Source organism: Musca vetustissima, unplaced genomic scaffold, assembly GCF_032173495.1.
Source record: "Musca vetustissima isolate MV318-11 ecotype Yass unplaced genomic scaffold, APGP_CSIRO_Mvet_v1 utg40668, whole genome shotgun sequence".
Taxonomy (NCBI): domain Eukaryota; kingdom Metazoa; phylum Arthropoda; class Insecta; order Diptera; family Muscidae; genus Musca; species Musca vetustissima.
Window position 1 is genome coordinate 9,281 of NW_026883830.1, and position 16,940 is coordinate 26,220.

Below are 16,940 nucleotides of genomic sequence, written 5' to 3' on the forward strand. Positions count from 1 at the left end.
ACATAGTGCGGCGTAATGTTATGTATTGTAGTTGGATAGTAACGTACTTTAAATAATGTCAGCTAGATTTTATAATCGAATATCCGACAGATATAAATTTTAAATGATGTACCGCATATCCAACGCCCTCTGTGTATTTTATAGTGTTAAAGATTTTAAAATGTAATAATCAATTGGGAATAATTGAATTTGAGCAAAAACATTCTATGAAGGCGTATATTTTTATACAACGTTCAATTAAAAACCAAAGGATAGCATAGATGGACATAAAACAAAAAAAGGTACGACTTAATTTAGTGATGACTTTTCAAGCGCCAAATACATTCAAAAAACGCATAAATTAAAAAAGTGGTATTAAAAATGTTTTGGCTTAAACGCAAGCTATTAGATTTATAGAAAGCTCCCATATATATTATAGTCCGATTTAAGTAAATGGTTCGTCAAAAAGACCCAAAGACAAGACTAAAAATTCTACCAAATGTACGGAAGTTACAATAGACTAACATGTGACAAGTTTCGTTAAAATCGGTTCAAATTTTGATAGACCTCCTAAATATATTTTAGTACAATTTTTGGTAAATGGTTTGTTAAAGCCCCCAAGTTAGGCCGACTGACTAAAAATTTTGCCGAACCTACTGAAGTTAGAATAGCATAACATGTGGCTTATTTCGTTGAAATTGGTTAAGATGTTGATATAGCTCCGATATATATTTTCGTCCGATTTTATTTATTTATTTTTTATGGTTCCCCAAATACCCAAAATATGGCCGATTGCTACAAACTTCAAACTACAAATCTCAAATTTTGTTTAAATCGGTTCAGATTTAGATATAACTCACACATATATATTGCACGACGTATATAATGACGCAATTACATTTTGTAGAAATTGGTGAAGATGCAGACATACCTCCCATATTAATATATTTTCGACCGACTTCATATTAATTGGGCACACAATGCGCTGTATTGTAGCATACCGAATAGTGTGTGCCGAGATTCCCTTAAATCGATTAACATATTTTTGTCCCATTGCAAACAAACGTGGTGAAGGGTATCATATCCCCTCCGACTTCTATACTATCTTTACTTATTAAATATATTTGAAAATCATAAAAATATTTGAAAAACTTAAATTAATTTGTTAATATAATATTTATTTATATTTATACCCTCCATTCCGGTTGTAACACCTCGAAATATACACCGACTATTTTAGATGCTAAATCTTCATTCCAAAGATTATCATTATTGATCCACTTTTTGGGAAGCCTTCATATTACGGCAACTCCAACATTTTTGGCATGTTTGAGCGTATTTTTCAAACAATAAATATTAATATTGGTCCAAGTTTCGTTGTAGGCCCATATAACGGCACCCCCATTATTGAAATTAAAATTTTGGCTTCTTTTTACTAAAAAGTACCAAAATTAGTCAACAATCAGATATAGGATCCACGTTATGGCAACATTCAACATTTTGAAGACTTCAAATAGTCTCTAACGATTTTAAATATTTCAAATTTCCACCTCATGGTGAGGTACAGCTCGACCAACTTAACGTATTTATACCCTTCACCACACTGTGGTACAGGGTATTATGTCTTTGTGCATATGTTTGTAACAGGCAAAAGGAAACGAGATAGACACATGGTTCCTTTTGAGAATATGCATAGAATCACTTTCTAACCGTCCGTCTGTCTGTCTGTCCATGTTAAATTGTAAACAAAGTACAGGTCGCATTTATGATCCGAATTGGATGAAATTTGGCCCAAGGACGAACCCTATTGAAATTGGGAAAAATCGGTTCAGATTTAGATATAGCTCCCATATATATATTTTACCGATTTAATGTAAACGGTCCCTATATATCTTTCGATTTGCACGAAATTTGGTACAGCCTAATCATTTAGGTCTATAATGATGTATGCCAAGTTTCGAGGAAATCGGTCCAGATTTAGATATAGCTCCCATATATAGTTTCGTCCGATTTCATGTAAATGGTGCCCCAAAGTCCCTATATATCTTTCTATTTGTACGAAATTTGGCATAACGTACTGAATTGAGCCTAGAGTGATGTCTGCCAAGTTTCGAGAAAATCCGTCCAGATTTAGATGTAGCTCCCATATATAGTTTCGTCCGATTTCATGTAAATGGTGCCCCAAAGTCCCTATATATCTTTCGATTTGCACGAAATTTGGCATAACGTACTGTATTGAGCCTAGAATGACGTCTGCCAAGTTTCGTGAAAATAGGTCCTGATTTAGATATAGTTCCCATATATAGTTTCGCCCGATTTCATATAAATGGTGCACCAAAGTCCCTATATATCTTTCGATTTGGACGAAATTTGGCATAACGTACTGAATTAAGCCTAGAGTGATGTCTGTCAATTTTCGAGAAAATCGGTCCAGATTTAGATATAGCTCCTGTATATAGTTTCGTCCGATTTCATGTAAATGGTGCCTAAAGTCCCTATATATCTTTCGATTTGCACAAAATTTGGCGTAACGTACTGAATTGAGCCTAGAATGATGTCTGCCAAGTTTCGTGAATGTCGGTTCTGATTTAGATATAGCTCCCATATATAGTTTCGTCCGATTTCATATAATTGGTGCACTAAAGTCCCTATATATCCTTCGATTTGGACGAAATTTGGCATAACGTACTGAATTAATCCTAGAGTGATGTCTGCCAAGTTTCGAGAAAATCGGTCCAGATTTCTATATAGCTCCCATATATAGTTTCGTCCGATTTCATGTAAATGGTACACCAAAGTCGCTATATATCTTTCGATTTGCACGAAATTTGGCATAACGTACTGAATTGAGCCTAGAGTTATGTCTGCCTTGTTTCGTGAAAATCGGTCCAGATTTAGATATAGCTCCCTTTTAATATATACCAATAGGCTGATAGGAACAAAACGTTCTGAAATTAGTATAACCTAACCTGTGACAAGTTTTTTTTGAAATCGCTTAATATTTGGATAGAGCTTCCATATATATTTTCGCCCGATTTCAAGTAAATTGTTAGTCAGTTTGACATCAATTTTTGCACAACTTACAAAATTGAGCATAGAATTACGCAGTTGCGTTTTCTAGAATTACAGACATAGCCCAACGGATGACCTATTTATATTTGTTTGAACTCGATTTACATACTTTATGGATATCTAGGTAGATGCACATTTACATAAATATCACATATTTTATTTCATTCAATTTCATGTTAATAATCCTGTTTAATATACCCATAGTGGTGAAGGGTATCATATAGTCGGCACCGTCCGACTTTACTACTTTCCTTACTGGTTTAAAATTTGCAATGGGCTGGTAAATCAATACCAATGCTTGTTTTTACTTGTTATTTACGAAGCATGTTATATTTTTACATCATTCTATATCATATCGCTCATTTGCTGCAAGACAGACATAATTCAAAAAACACGATTTTGAAGAAAATGCGTTTTAAGTTTTCAATTTGCTCACACTTTATATGGGACAGAGGAACTTCTACAGCTTCTCAAATAGAGTGTGTAAAAGATATTCATATGAATTTTGTACACAACATGAGGTCTATTATAGCGAACAATCGTGCATCATGAACTCAAAAATCACGTTTTTGAAGTTAATCATCTCTTGCAGCAAATGAGCGATATTTTAATTAACAGTATCAAACATTAACATTTGTCTTCCATAATTTACACATTAAAGACATCCTTATTCTAAAACTTGGAATACTTCGCATATCTGCCAAGTCATTCTTATCTATCCAGTCATTCTTTTATCATTGTTTTTTGCTTTTTGTCATATAACCAAAATACTTCCTTGTTCTAGCAAATTTCATTTGTTCTTCTTGGAATTATTTATGAGTATCTTTGACAACATTCACTTTGAACCATATTCTCTTCAAATGGTTGATACAACAACATAAATGACGTACGAGTATGTATTTGTTTTCTCCCCATCTAATCTTAAATAATATTCATAATTAAGCTACTTGAAATTAAGAATCGTGCATCAGAAAAATAGAAAAAATTCAATTCCATTTAAACAAGTTGTATAAAAATAGATTGAATTAATAATAATAACAACAACAACAAATGCAAACCCATTTCAATGAAATTTTTACAAGGTATCAGCCAGCACAAATAGGATTCATAGTGGTCAGATATTAATGTTTAATTGTTTTTGTTGTTATCGATTTGTCTCTTTGTTCGCCTTAAGACCAAAGTGTAACGAATTTTACAACATATATTCATACATATATATACTTAGATGCGTACATACACATTTTCTTTGAAATCAGTTATCATAAAGTTGACTGGGGTAACTCGAATGAGTGAAGGCTTGACTGACATTGCCATTGTATGGGTGTTCAATAATGAAAATACGAACGTATATGACGTTGTCCAAACATTTATTTTCCAATCTATATACCACACTATCGTTATTCTTCATTGTTTAATTAACATATTGTTAGAACATTTTATGTGAGTTTGTTGTTGTTGTGTTTTTATTACACACATAAGAAATCTTTTAAGAAAAAACTAAACAACAACAACAATGTCTACAACAAAAACTTGTCATTTAAACAGCTGCATAAAAAGAAAAAACCTGTTGGAATTAGCAAAAAAAGTTGTATTGAATAACCCAGCATAAATTCGTTAGAAGACATGTTTGAATGCAACTTGTATGGGGATAAAGTCGGCGATGTAATACTCTGAACAACTATAACTGAACATGAACCCGGGCTAATGTTTGAAAAATGTGAATATTACTTTGGAAATAAGTAGAAACGTTGATAAGTTCTGCAGAGCCGAACATTGCTGTGTGTTTCCAAAATGTCTTAAAATGGTCGGAAAATCTATATGGGAAATATGACCTTGTAAATTTCTGCAAATATGTTTTCAACTTCCAAGAATCCGGAATCCAAAATTACAGCCACTCTCACAGAAAAATGGGTTAAATGGGTTACTAACATTAGAGCGAACAGATTTTGAAAATTAAATAGATGACAAAAATAAAAAATATATTATGCGTATGTGTATAAAACGTACATTTTGATTTACTTATCAATATATAAAATGAGTTAAAAAATCGTTAAATACGACCGTGACAAATTGTTGGTCCTAAGCGAATAATATTGGGATCTTAATAAAAGGAACATAGCAAAGAAGTAGACCTATGTCGACTATATTTTCCAAGCATATTTTTGTAATCCATAAGCCACAAGGAATAGTAAAATACACTCACATTTGAAGGCAAATTTATTTAAAACCAGTGAGCGAAGCAGTATAGTCGGACGGGGCCGACCATATGATACCCTACACAACTTCCACGAAAATCTAACTTTCTGTGATATTCTGAGCTTGGACAATATTTCGCGATATTTGCACCATTTTGACCAACTAGAGGTGGGTCTTCATTACACTGCCATATTTTCAGAATATTACTAATATTCAGTACAGCCCTTCTAATTACGTGTCCAGATTCCCTTCACCGTGGGTTATCTGGTGATGTTCGGTTTTCAAATGGCCTATAGGTAGACTCGAAAAAAACACACAAAATTAAGTTTTCAGTCCACCTCATCCCAATATTTTTATCTGATCATAACCAAAAATTAAAGGTGTTGCCCTTGACCATACCTAGATCCTTATGGACAATTTCAAAGCGATCATCGCTGTATTTCGTCCTCTAGTGTGGCAATGGGTTACTAAATAATAACTCAGTACGTAAGCACCTGTAAATATTTAAGTGTAATAAGATGTTTGAGCCATAATTGCAGTCTCTGGAGCGACCAGAAAAACCGACAAAAATAAAGTTTTTGGTCCATTTCATCCTCTAAATATTAACCGATCTTTCCCAAAAACAATAGGGGTCTTCATTAGCCAGAACCCATCCTACATGCAAAATTTCGTGAAGATTGGTCCATAACTGTGGCCTGTATCGTGTTTACAAATTATAATGGACAGACGGACGGACACACATGTCTAGATCGACTCAGCTAGTCGAGATACGACGATCGGTATACTTAAAGGTGGGTCTAGGATCAATATTTCGCGGCGTTACAAACTCTTGGGACTGCACAAAGCTAAAATACTCTGACAACATAGTTGTGTAGGGTATAATTAATAAACATAAAAGGTGGGTTTCTCTATTGTGGAGGACCATACACTTGTCGTTGATTATTAACATTAATTCGGTCGAAAATATTTATGGAAGCTATGTCTGCATCTGCACCAATTTCAACCAAACACAATAACGTCATACTAGTTTCAATTTGATACGTTGTGCAAAATTTCGTGTCAATCGGACAAACTTTAGGAGTTTTGTGCACCATTTTCCTACAATCGGGTGGAAATATATATGGGAGCTATATGTAAATCTGAACCGATTTTACGAAACTTATCAAACATCATTCTAGACTCAATTCATTATGCTATGGAAAATTTCGTGCAAATCGAAAGAAATATAGAGGCTTGGTACACCATTTACATGAAATCGGACGAACACGTTTATAGAACCTATATGTACTTATGAAGCGATTTTTAGAAACTTAGCACATATCATTCCAAACTTAATTTAGTACTCAGTGCCGAATTTCGTGCAATTCGTGCACCATTTACATAAAATCGGACGAAAAAATATATGGGAACTATATCTAAATCTGAACCGATTTTCTCGAAACTTCAAACACATCATTGTAGACATGATTCAGTACGCTATGCCAAATTCAGTGCTAATTAAAAGACATATAGGGACTTTGGTGCACAACTTACATTAAATCGGACGAAAAAATATGTGGGAGCTATATCTAAATCTGAACCGATTTTCACCAATTTTAATAGGATTTATCCCAAATCGGATTATAATTGCAACCTGTACGTTGTTTACAATTTAGCATCAACAGACGGATATGCATAAATCGACTCAGAAAGTGATTCTATGCATATGTACAAAACTTAATACCATGTACCATAATGGCTCGCGGACAGATATTGGTAATTTTTAGTAGAAAGAAAGAATTTTTGTAATCCCATCAGTGATCTGAACTTTAAAAATATGTAAAATCAGGCAGGACGTTTCTGCAAGAATCCGCTCGATGCATTATTATGCCAATGAAGAGAAACTTAGTCTGAAAAGAAAATGGGCAGGTTTCTTCAACGTAAATAAAGTTGAAAATGTTATGGAGGAAATCTTTTACACATCGAGATCCCAGGACGCAAACTAGCAGCCACATTGGTGGGGAAAACACTTAGGACCATGAATATGCCTCAAATGTGATGGGGTTTTTATATGAGGTGGTTTGTTAAATAGAAAAGAAGTAAATCGGACGGGGCCGACTATATGATACCCTTCATCACTTTGGGTATATTCAACTGATAAATCCTAACAGATGTCGCCTTTTTGAAACATGTCATTCTGCAACCTATACTAAATTTTCATATGGTCATTACAATGGTACAAGATTATGTAAATCAATTTAAAGAAAAATCAATCGGACACCCGTTAATTATTTGGATAAATATCTGTGTTATATTAACTTCAGTACGTTGCGAAAAATTTTGTAGGAAACGGCTTAACTTTGGGTCTTTGTGCACCTTTTATTTAAAATCGGATGAAACTATATCTAGGAGCTATATATAAATCTGAACAGATTTCAACAAAACTTGCCACACGTTATGTTATAGTATCTTCAGTACGTTGTGCAAAATTTTGTGTCCATTTTGTGTAAAATCTAAATCTGAACCGATTTCAACGAGACTTCCCAAAGATAAATTTATATTAACTACAATTCATTATACAAAATTGTGTCGCAATCGGACAAACTTTGGGTCTTTAGTTCACTTATGTAAATTGTGAACTAAAGACCCAACTAAAGACCCCGGAAGAAAAAAAAAATATATAAAGGAGCTACATTAAATCCGTTGAAAATGTATATGGGAGCTATATCTATATATTAACCGATTGTCACGAAACTTAACACACATCATTCTAGACTTTATTCAGTACGTTATGCCAAATTTCGTGCAAATCGAAACATATATAGGGACTTTGGTACAACATTTACCTTGAATCAGACGAAAATATATATGGGAGATATATCCAAATCTGAACCGATTTTCAAGAAACTTGACATACATTATTCTAGACCTAATTCATAACGCTGTGCCAAATTTCATGCAAATCGAAAGATATATAGGGACAGTTTGCATTAAATCGGAGAAATATATACATGGAAGCAATATCTAAATCTGATCCGATTTTTTCCAATTTCAATAGGGTTCGTCCTTGTGCCGAATAAGTGACATATGCCAAATTTCATTGAATTCGGATCATAAATGCGACCTGTACTTTATTTACAATTTAACATGGACAGACAGACGGACGGACGGACCTGCATAAATCGGCTTAGAAAGTGATTCTATGCATATTCTCAAAAGGAGGTGTCTGTCTCGTTTCCTTTTGCTGTTACAATCATATGCACAAAGACATAACAGTGTGGTGAAGGGTATAATGACAATTACAATTTTTCTGCAAAGAACCCAAAAAGTTGAAAATTCTGTGGGAGGAAATCGTTACTTCAAATTACAGCTACTTTGGTTGGAAAATTAACTCACAAAATACCTAAAATGGAGTGAGACTTTTATATGTGAAGTTATGTTACATAGAACATGGCAATTGAATTTTTTCTGCAAAAAAACCTTTGTTATGAGGAACTTATATGAAAGGTTTACCAAGTTCAGCTAAAATCTTCAAAATTCCGAAAATATAGACCGAATTTTATTTTGTCTCCTTCAAATATATCCAGTTGTTAAAAACGGATCCACACATTTAATATACTTCATATTATTGTGGCGTCCATAATGAGGTTCTCCCTTTCCACTCCACTTTATGATATATATTTTTTTTATTCAATATTTATTCGATTATATTTCAAATACCCACAAAGTATGCTGGGTAATTTATTCAGTGTTAGATATGTTTGTATGTTTGTGCATTTATATGTAGATACCCAACACCTCCAGCAGCTTAAATAATTCCAAACAACGAGTCGTAGCCAATATTGTGTACCATTTTTATTTCAATTTGATTTTTTTCTCCAACAATCGATTGTGACTTATTGATATTTGACGTTTTTGTTTTTTTTTGTACATTGATTGTGTCGTATGTGAACAGAGTTTATAGAACAAAACGACAGAAAAAAAATGACTTCAATATTCTCTTAATGAGCAAGAATACGATACAATATTTTTTGTGCGGAGATTTGGAATTTCCATAGTGATCTAATTTGTCACAAAAATATCATTCACATTGAATTTTATTGTAAATTTGGTTTTTTGATTAATTGCCAGAGTGAGGTGATTTAATTTAACACCTATTTATGGTCACAGCAAATTGATTCGGTAGCAAATATAAGACTAGAACTGTATGGGTTTTTTTATGATATGTAGCACCTTTTTTAACAAAATATTACCCTTCTGACTATTATCATATTATACATAGTGTTCATGGAATATTCCATACTTTACAGTATTGAGGCAATTTTCCAATGCATGTAATTAGAATTTTTAATTTATTAAAGGATAAAAAACAAAATACTTAATAAAAGTAAAATTTTTATCAATGTTTAACCTTAATTTTTTATATTTTCAGGTAAATATCCAAGCTTAGTTATTTGTTAAAGTAAGTACAATAACTTAAAATATATAAAAATTAATTCTAGTGAGATCATTAGTATATATAGATTTACATATTTATGATTAGTTTTCCCCAAAATGTGGAAAGGATCAAAATCGGTAATGAAAGGACGGGGCCGACTATATGATACCATACACCACTTTGGCTATATTCAACAGATGAATCCTAACAGACGTCGCATTTTTAAAGGACCAGTAAAATGAATTTGGATCCATAAACATGTCATTCTGAAACCGACACTAAATTTTTCATTTGGTCAAATATAGAAGCTATATTTAAATCTGAACCGATTTTCACGAAACTTAACACACATCGTTCTAGACCTAATTCAGTACATGGTAGCTATATCTAAATCTGGACCGATTTTCAGGAGACATTTACATTCATCATTCTAAACCTAATTCATTACGCTATGCCAAATTTCGTGCAAACCTAAATATATATATAGACATTGGTGCACCATTTACATTAAATCGGTCGAAAATATATATGGGAGCTATATCTAAATCTGGACCGATTTCCAGGAAACTTAACACACATCATTCTAGACCTTATCCATTTTGCTATGACAAAGTTCGGGAAAATCAAAAGATATATAGGGACTTAGGTACACCATTTACCTTAAATCGGTCGAAAATATATATGGGAGCTATATCTAAATCTGGACCGATTTCCAGGAAACTTAACACACATCATTCTAGACCTTATCCATTTTGCTATGACAAAGTTCGGGAAAATCAAAAGATATATAGGGACTTAGGTACACCATTTACCTTAAATCGGACGAAGATATATGGGAGCTATATATTAATCTGCGCCGATTTTCAGGAAACTTAACACACATCATTCTAGACCTAATTCATTACGCTGTGCCAATTTTCGTGCAAATCGGAAGATATATCGGGACTTTGGTACACCATTTACTTTAAATCGGTCGAAAATATATATGGGAGCTATATCTAAATCTAAACCGATTTTCACGAAACTTAGCACACATCATTCTAGACCTTATTCATTACGCTGTGTCATGTTTCGTGCAAATCGAAAGATATATAGGGACTTTGGTACACCATTTACCTTAAATCGGACGAAAATATATATGGGAGCTATATCTAAATCTGAACCGATTTTTTCCAATTTCAATAGGGTTCGTCCTTGTGACCTGTGCCAAATTTCATCCAAATCGGATCATAAATGCAACCTGAACTTTGTTAACAAAAATACATGGAGGGGCGGACAGACGGACATGCATAAATCGACTCAGAAAGTGATTCTATGCATATCCTCAAAAGGAACCATGGGTCAATCTCGATTATTTTTGCATGTTACAAACATATGCACAAAGACATAATACCCTGTACCACAGAGTGGTGAAGGGTATAACAAGATGTCCCATAAATGAGGGCTACTCGGAAACATGAGCTAATATTCATAATTTGTGGAATATTTTCTACTCAATGAGAATTTGAGAGTACCATTACAAAAAGGCTACTCAGAAGTTTGATCCAATATTGATAATTTTCGATAAGGAGATTTTCTACTAAATGAGAATCCAAAATATAAAATTACTGCGAATTTGGTCAAAACACGGCTCCAAACTCCCCAAAATACCGAATTCGGGTTATAACGTTTTAAGGGAGCTCCCCTAGAAAGTAAAAGAATATTAAACATGCTCAGTAGACATTTTATATTGGTAGGTACCATATGGTGCCAACCTACAAAGTGGACCAATATTGATCATTTTTAGTAAGAACATTTTCAGTGAGATCCCAAAATACCAAATTACACCCGATTGGATTGAAGGGAGAGTATAAAATTGTCAATACTTGTATATTCCAAAAAGTAAAATTTTCTGAATATAACTGGTCGTATAAATCGTTGGAAGTAGACCTTATACTTCACGTGATTCTCCAAAGAAAAGGTTTAAATCACAAGATTTCGATGACCAATTGTGATCTACACTCCCATAAAAGAGAGTTTGTTTCCATGCCAGATGAGGCCGTCCACATCCGACCTATTCATGTATCATTTGTCAATAGCACAATCCATTCGCCGTAACTAATGATTTAACTCCATTTGCAACCAGTGAGCGGAGTAGTATGGTCGAATGTTTCTGAGGATCTATATTCCGAGCCTGGGAAATATTTTCCGATATTTGCACTCTCTTGACCGATTAGAGGTCAGCAGTTCCTCTGAGGCATATTATGTTTTTCCGGCGTAAAAAAATTCCTACACAATATCAGTATATGTATACCCAATTAAATATTTACGAATAACTCCCCCCTCCGAGTACAGACAGTCATAGTATTGGTATCTGTTTAAAGGCCAATCACTCCTCTTGGATAAACTGTCAATTACTCCGGTCTATGTTTCAGAAGTGTTTGGGTCATAATTGTGGACTCTAGAGCGACCAGAATAAACAGACAAAAGTGAAGTTGTTGGTGCATTTAATACCTTAAATATTAACGGATCATTACCAAAAGCATTAGCCAGATCCCATCCTACATGCAAAACTTCGTATCGATTGGTTCATATGGTGTTTACAAATTATAATGGACATACGGACAGACACACATGTCTAGATCGACTCAGCTAGTCGATATATACGTTACACTAAAAGGTTGGCCCAGGACCAATATTTCGCGGCGTTACAAGCTCATGGTGCCACACAAAGCTATAATACCCTGACATCGTAGATGTGTAGGGTATACAAATGTAGGATTCAATATTTAATTCGGAAACTTTTCAACTCAATCCGGACATAAGCCTTTAGACGCATGTATTTATTTATTTTATGATATAACGATATTATTGTAACGGTAGTACATGTCGGCTTTATTCTTCGAATGAGATGAAATTTGGTTCATTTTTATGCCCCTCACCACACTATGGTACATGCAATAAGAAAAGCAATAGACCTATGGTACCTCTTTAGAATACGATCGAATCCCTTTCTGATACGATTTATACATGTCCGTCCGTCTGATCATGTTAAATTTGAACAAAATACAGGTCGCATTCATGATCTCAATGAGATTAAAATTGGCACAGCTCACGTATTTGGCCCACGGATGAACCCTATTAAAATTGGTGAAAATAAGTTTAGATTTAGATATAGCTCCCATATGTATTACCGTCAGATTTTAAGTAAATGGTGCACCTAAGACCCAAAATCTGGCGGATTCGTACAACATTTTGCAGAACGTTCTGATAATAGCATAGCCAAACGTGTGTCAAGGTTTTTGAAATCAGTTTATCGAACTCCTTATATTTGAACGATTGTCACTAATTTTCCACAACAAACTTTGGTGCAGATGCGGACAATGTCCCCATATATATGTATTCGGCCGACTTCATCTTAATTGTTTACCAAAATAATCAACGGATGTTCGAGTGAGTCTACATTTTTTGTGCTGTGCTTCAGCATACCGAATAACGTGTGCCAAGTTTACTTGAACGATCCAGGGTTCATTATAGTCAGTGTTGCCAATTTAGCACTTTTAGTGCTAGATTTAGCACTTTTGAAACTCGTTTAGCACCAAAAAAATTGATCTAGCACCTAGCACATTTTTTAGCATTTTTTATTTATTTATTTATTTATTTTTTTTAATTAGTTACAATTTAGGGTTTTATTTCGATTTCACATTGACACAAAATGTCCCTATGTTTCACGCTATGATTTTAATGTTCAATGTAAAAAAAGTGCCAGTACATTTGTAAATATGTATTAATGTTCGGACGGTCAGAACTGTTTGTACCCTGTATTAAATTTTCTCATTAAATTTTTCTCAAAAAATGTTCGGGTACTTCATACGCTTACTATAGCATCGCCTGCTATTAGGTTGTTTATTAGGTAAAATGAAAAACCAAATTAAGAGCGAAGTAAAATCCTGGACCTAAATCGGAAAGGAGAAATGAGTTCTTTATTCATCGGGAATCCCGAATACCAAATTTTAGCCATTTCAGAGTACCAAAAATGGGTCGCTTCCCACTTTATAATGGGGTTATGTCAAAAGATGGACCTACACTTCGTCGGGAAAAGGTTCAAATCCTTAAAGGACACAAATAGGATAGAATCTTCAAACGGGGGATATGTCCAAACATAGACCTATGTAGACATTGTCCGCATAAATATATCCTACCCTTCGAGAACACAGATAATGCGTCTAAAACCTTCCACATAAAGATGGTAGAGCAGTACTTCAATATGAGTACATGTGCCTTGACAATTTCTGCATATATGCCATTCTCCGAAACTCCACAAAAAATAAAAGTTTCAAATTATAGTCAATTTGATGAAAAACTTGCTCGACGACTCCAAAATGCCTTTCTCTAGGGACTACCTCGAAAAATAGATCCACATTGATAATTTTTGGTATGGACATTTTTAAGAAAGCAACATATCATATTTAGGGGAACCCCCATTCTCGGTTTAAAAAAATATATATTTTGTATTTTGATTTAATTCGAATCTACAAGAATGTCCCTATGAAATTTCCAGTGAAAATCTCAACACCTCTTGAAGATATAGCCGATTTATTGTGTTAGCATTAAGTGACGGCAAGAGGGCTTCTCAAACTTTAAACGCATTTTACACCAAACAGCGTTTTTGCGAATGGCGGGCACGATAACTCAAAAACTAATAATTCGATCGATTCCAAATTTTGGGAAGTTTCTCTGTGAGTGTATAGCTATCGTATGAACTAGGATAAATCCAATCGGTCAAGATCTTCCTTAACGTGGTTTGTGGTAAAAAATAGGCGATTTTTCAAAAATATTTTTTTAAAGGTTCGTCAATTTGTTGATTTTTGAGCAAAGCCAATAATCCTAGTTCATACGACAACAACATCAAAACAATAACAAAAAAATTGTAAATCATTTTTCTTTTTCTTTAAATCTTCAAACATATATCCGGCCCATTGAAAACCTTGAAAATTTAAAATCGGGAATGGGGGTGGGGATGTTCCCTTAAAGTCAATTCTTCTAATTTCTCTTATACAATTTTTAGCACTTTTATTTGGCACTTTTTAAAATTTTTTTAGCACTTTCTAGCACTTTTTTAAACAAAATCTAGCATTTTTTATCAACAAAGTTTTGGCAACACTGATTATAGTCAACATTAAAATAGAGCTCTCAAATGATTAACTTATGATACTATTAATATATTTTACATCGTTTATGATATCAGTCAACAGTCATATTATCCAATTAGAAATATTTTTATTATTAATAGTTTGTTCTATATTAAGAGATTAATACCACTTTGATTAATTACTTCAACTTCCCGCCAAATTATCAAACTCAATAACATTTCTTCGAAAATTACTGACAAGTTTTGTGTAGTTTTCAAATTCCAAACATTAATAAAATACAAAAAAAAAAAACATTTTTTTGTGGGAAATCCGATGACTTGTTGAATGAAACTATTTTCTTAGTGCCTCAATTCTATTTATAGCAAGAAAGTAACAGCTTCCATGCACTTACTACGTATGTACGTACCGTAGACAGAGAGTGTTTGTTTTTAAAAATAAAAACGAAACATATCGTACGTGTGTAGGAAAAAACCCTTAAGTTTGTAGTTTACGACGACTGGCGGGTATATCAGCAGGAGAGGTGCCTCCACCACCACCACCCTTATAGTATTTACTAGCCATCTTGTCATGAATATATGCAGGCAATGTATGTTTGTATGTGTATTATAAATTAACAACAACAAAATCACTTGAATAAAAACCCATAAAAATCATTTAAAAACCAGTTTGCAAAAATCTACTCCATCAGACTGACAAACCCACCGCCATCAACTTTTAAGAACACAATAAAAAGCTTTCATAATTTAGCGCTAAGGAGAATGGGGGGATTGGTGCAAATACAATCATATTGTGAGGTAATAAATTTTATTTGATGTCAGAATGTTTGTTGATCTTTCATTTACAATCTTTTAAAAATAGTAGAGAACGAATGAAAAAAATAAAAATACAATAGTCATTAAACATTTTGGTATTACCAGCTATCACACAGGTATTTTACAGAATGAATAAAAAATACAATTCAATTATTATTCGTATATCAGGTATAAACATCTGTTCGGCGAGGCAAACAAAAAAAAATATCGTGAAAATTTAAAATTGTGTACTGAATAGTCTAATACATACATACATAGGGAACACATGTGGTAATTCTTTGTGATTCGAATTAAAGTGCAGTATGTGCGGGAAAATAAATGTCTATGTATTTGAAAGATATATTGCCTCTTATTTTGGTTTTAAGGAAAACCAGATAGACCCAGGATTACTTTCGAGAATATGCATAGAATCGCTTCCATTGTCGATTTATGCATGTCCGTCTATATATGTATTCCTGTGAACGCATTTATTATCCGAATTTGATGAAAATTGGCTTAGGTCACTTATTTGTATCAAGTACCCTATTGAAATTGGAGATAATCAGTTCAGATTTAGATAAAGCTCCAATATATATGTTTGTCCGATTTTATAAAATGTAAATGTACCACCAAAGTCTCAAGGTTTGGTGAAACGAAGAACCAATTTTTTCCGATTCACAAAAAATTTTGCACAAAGTACCGAAATTGCTCTAAAACGTTGTATGATAAGTTTAGTGGAAATCGGTTTAGATTTAGATATAGCTCCCGTATATATTTTAGATCGATTTGATTTAAATTATTGTTTTGCACAACATTCCAAATTAAGCCTGGAATGACGTGTATTGGGTTCAGTTTTCAGTTTTTTTTTCGCCCGATTCAGATGGCATTTTGGAGATAATTGTTACAGTGCGCTGTGCTTCTAAATACCGAATTGCGTGTATTAAATTTAAATTAGTCCAAATTTACATATTTTTTTCCAATCAAAACTGACATATATCAAGAATTTTAATTTTTGAGTTTATGATGTAAAATTATTCACTATATCAGACTTCTGTAAGAACTTCGTATGAGTATCTCTTACACACCTGAATTGAGCAACTAAAGAATTTAAATTAAATCGATTGATTTAATTTATTTATTTATTGACTTTGTGAAGTTGCACTTATCGATGCAGACCGCATATTTAAATTCGGCCGATTTCATGTCGTTAATAACATTCTACGTCAGTTACAATACTAATATTTGGAGCATCCTGAAGTGGCGAGGGGTATAATATAGTCAACTCCGTCCGGCTTTTGTCGTTTCCTTGCTGGCACCGTAAACTTCAATTACATTACATCCTTTTTGACAGAG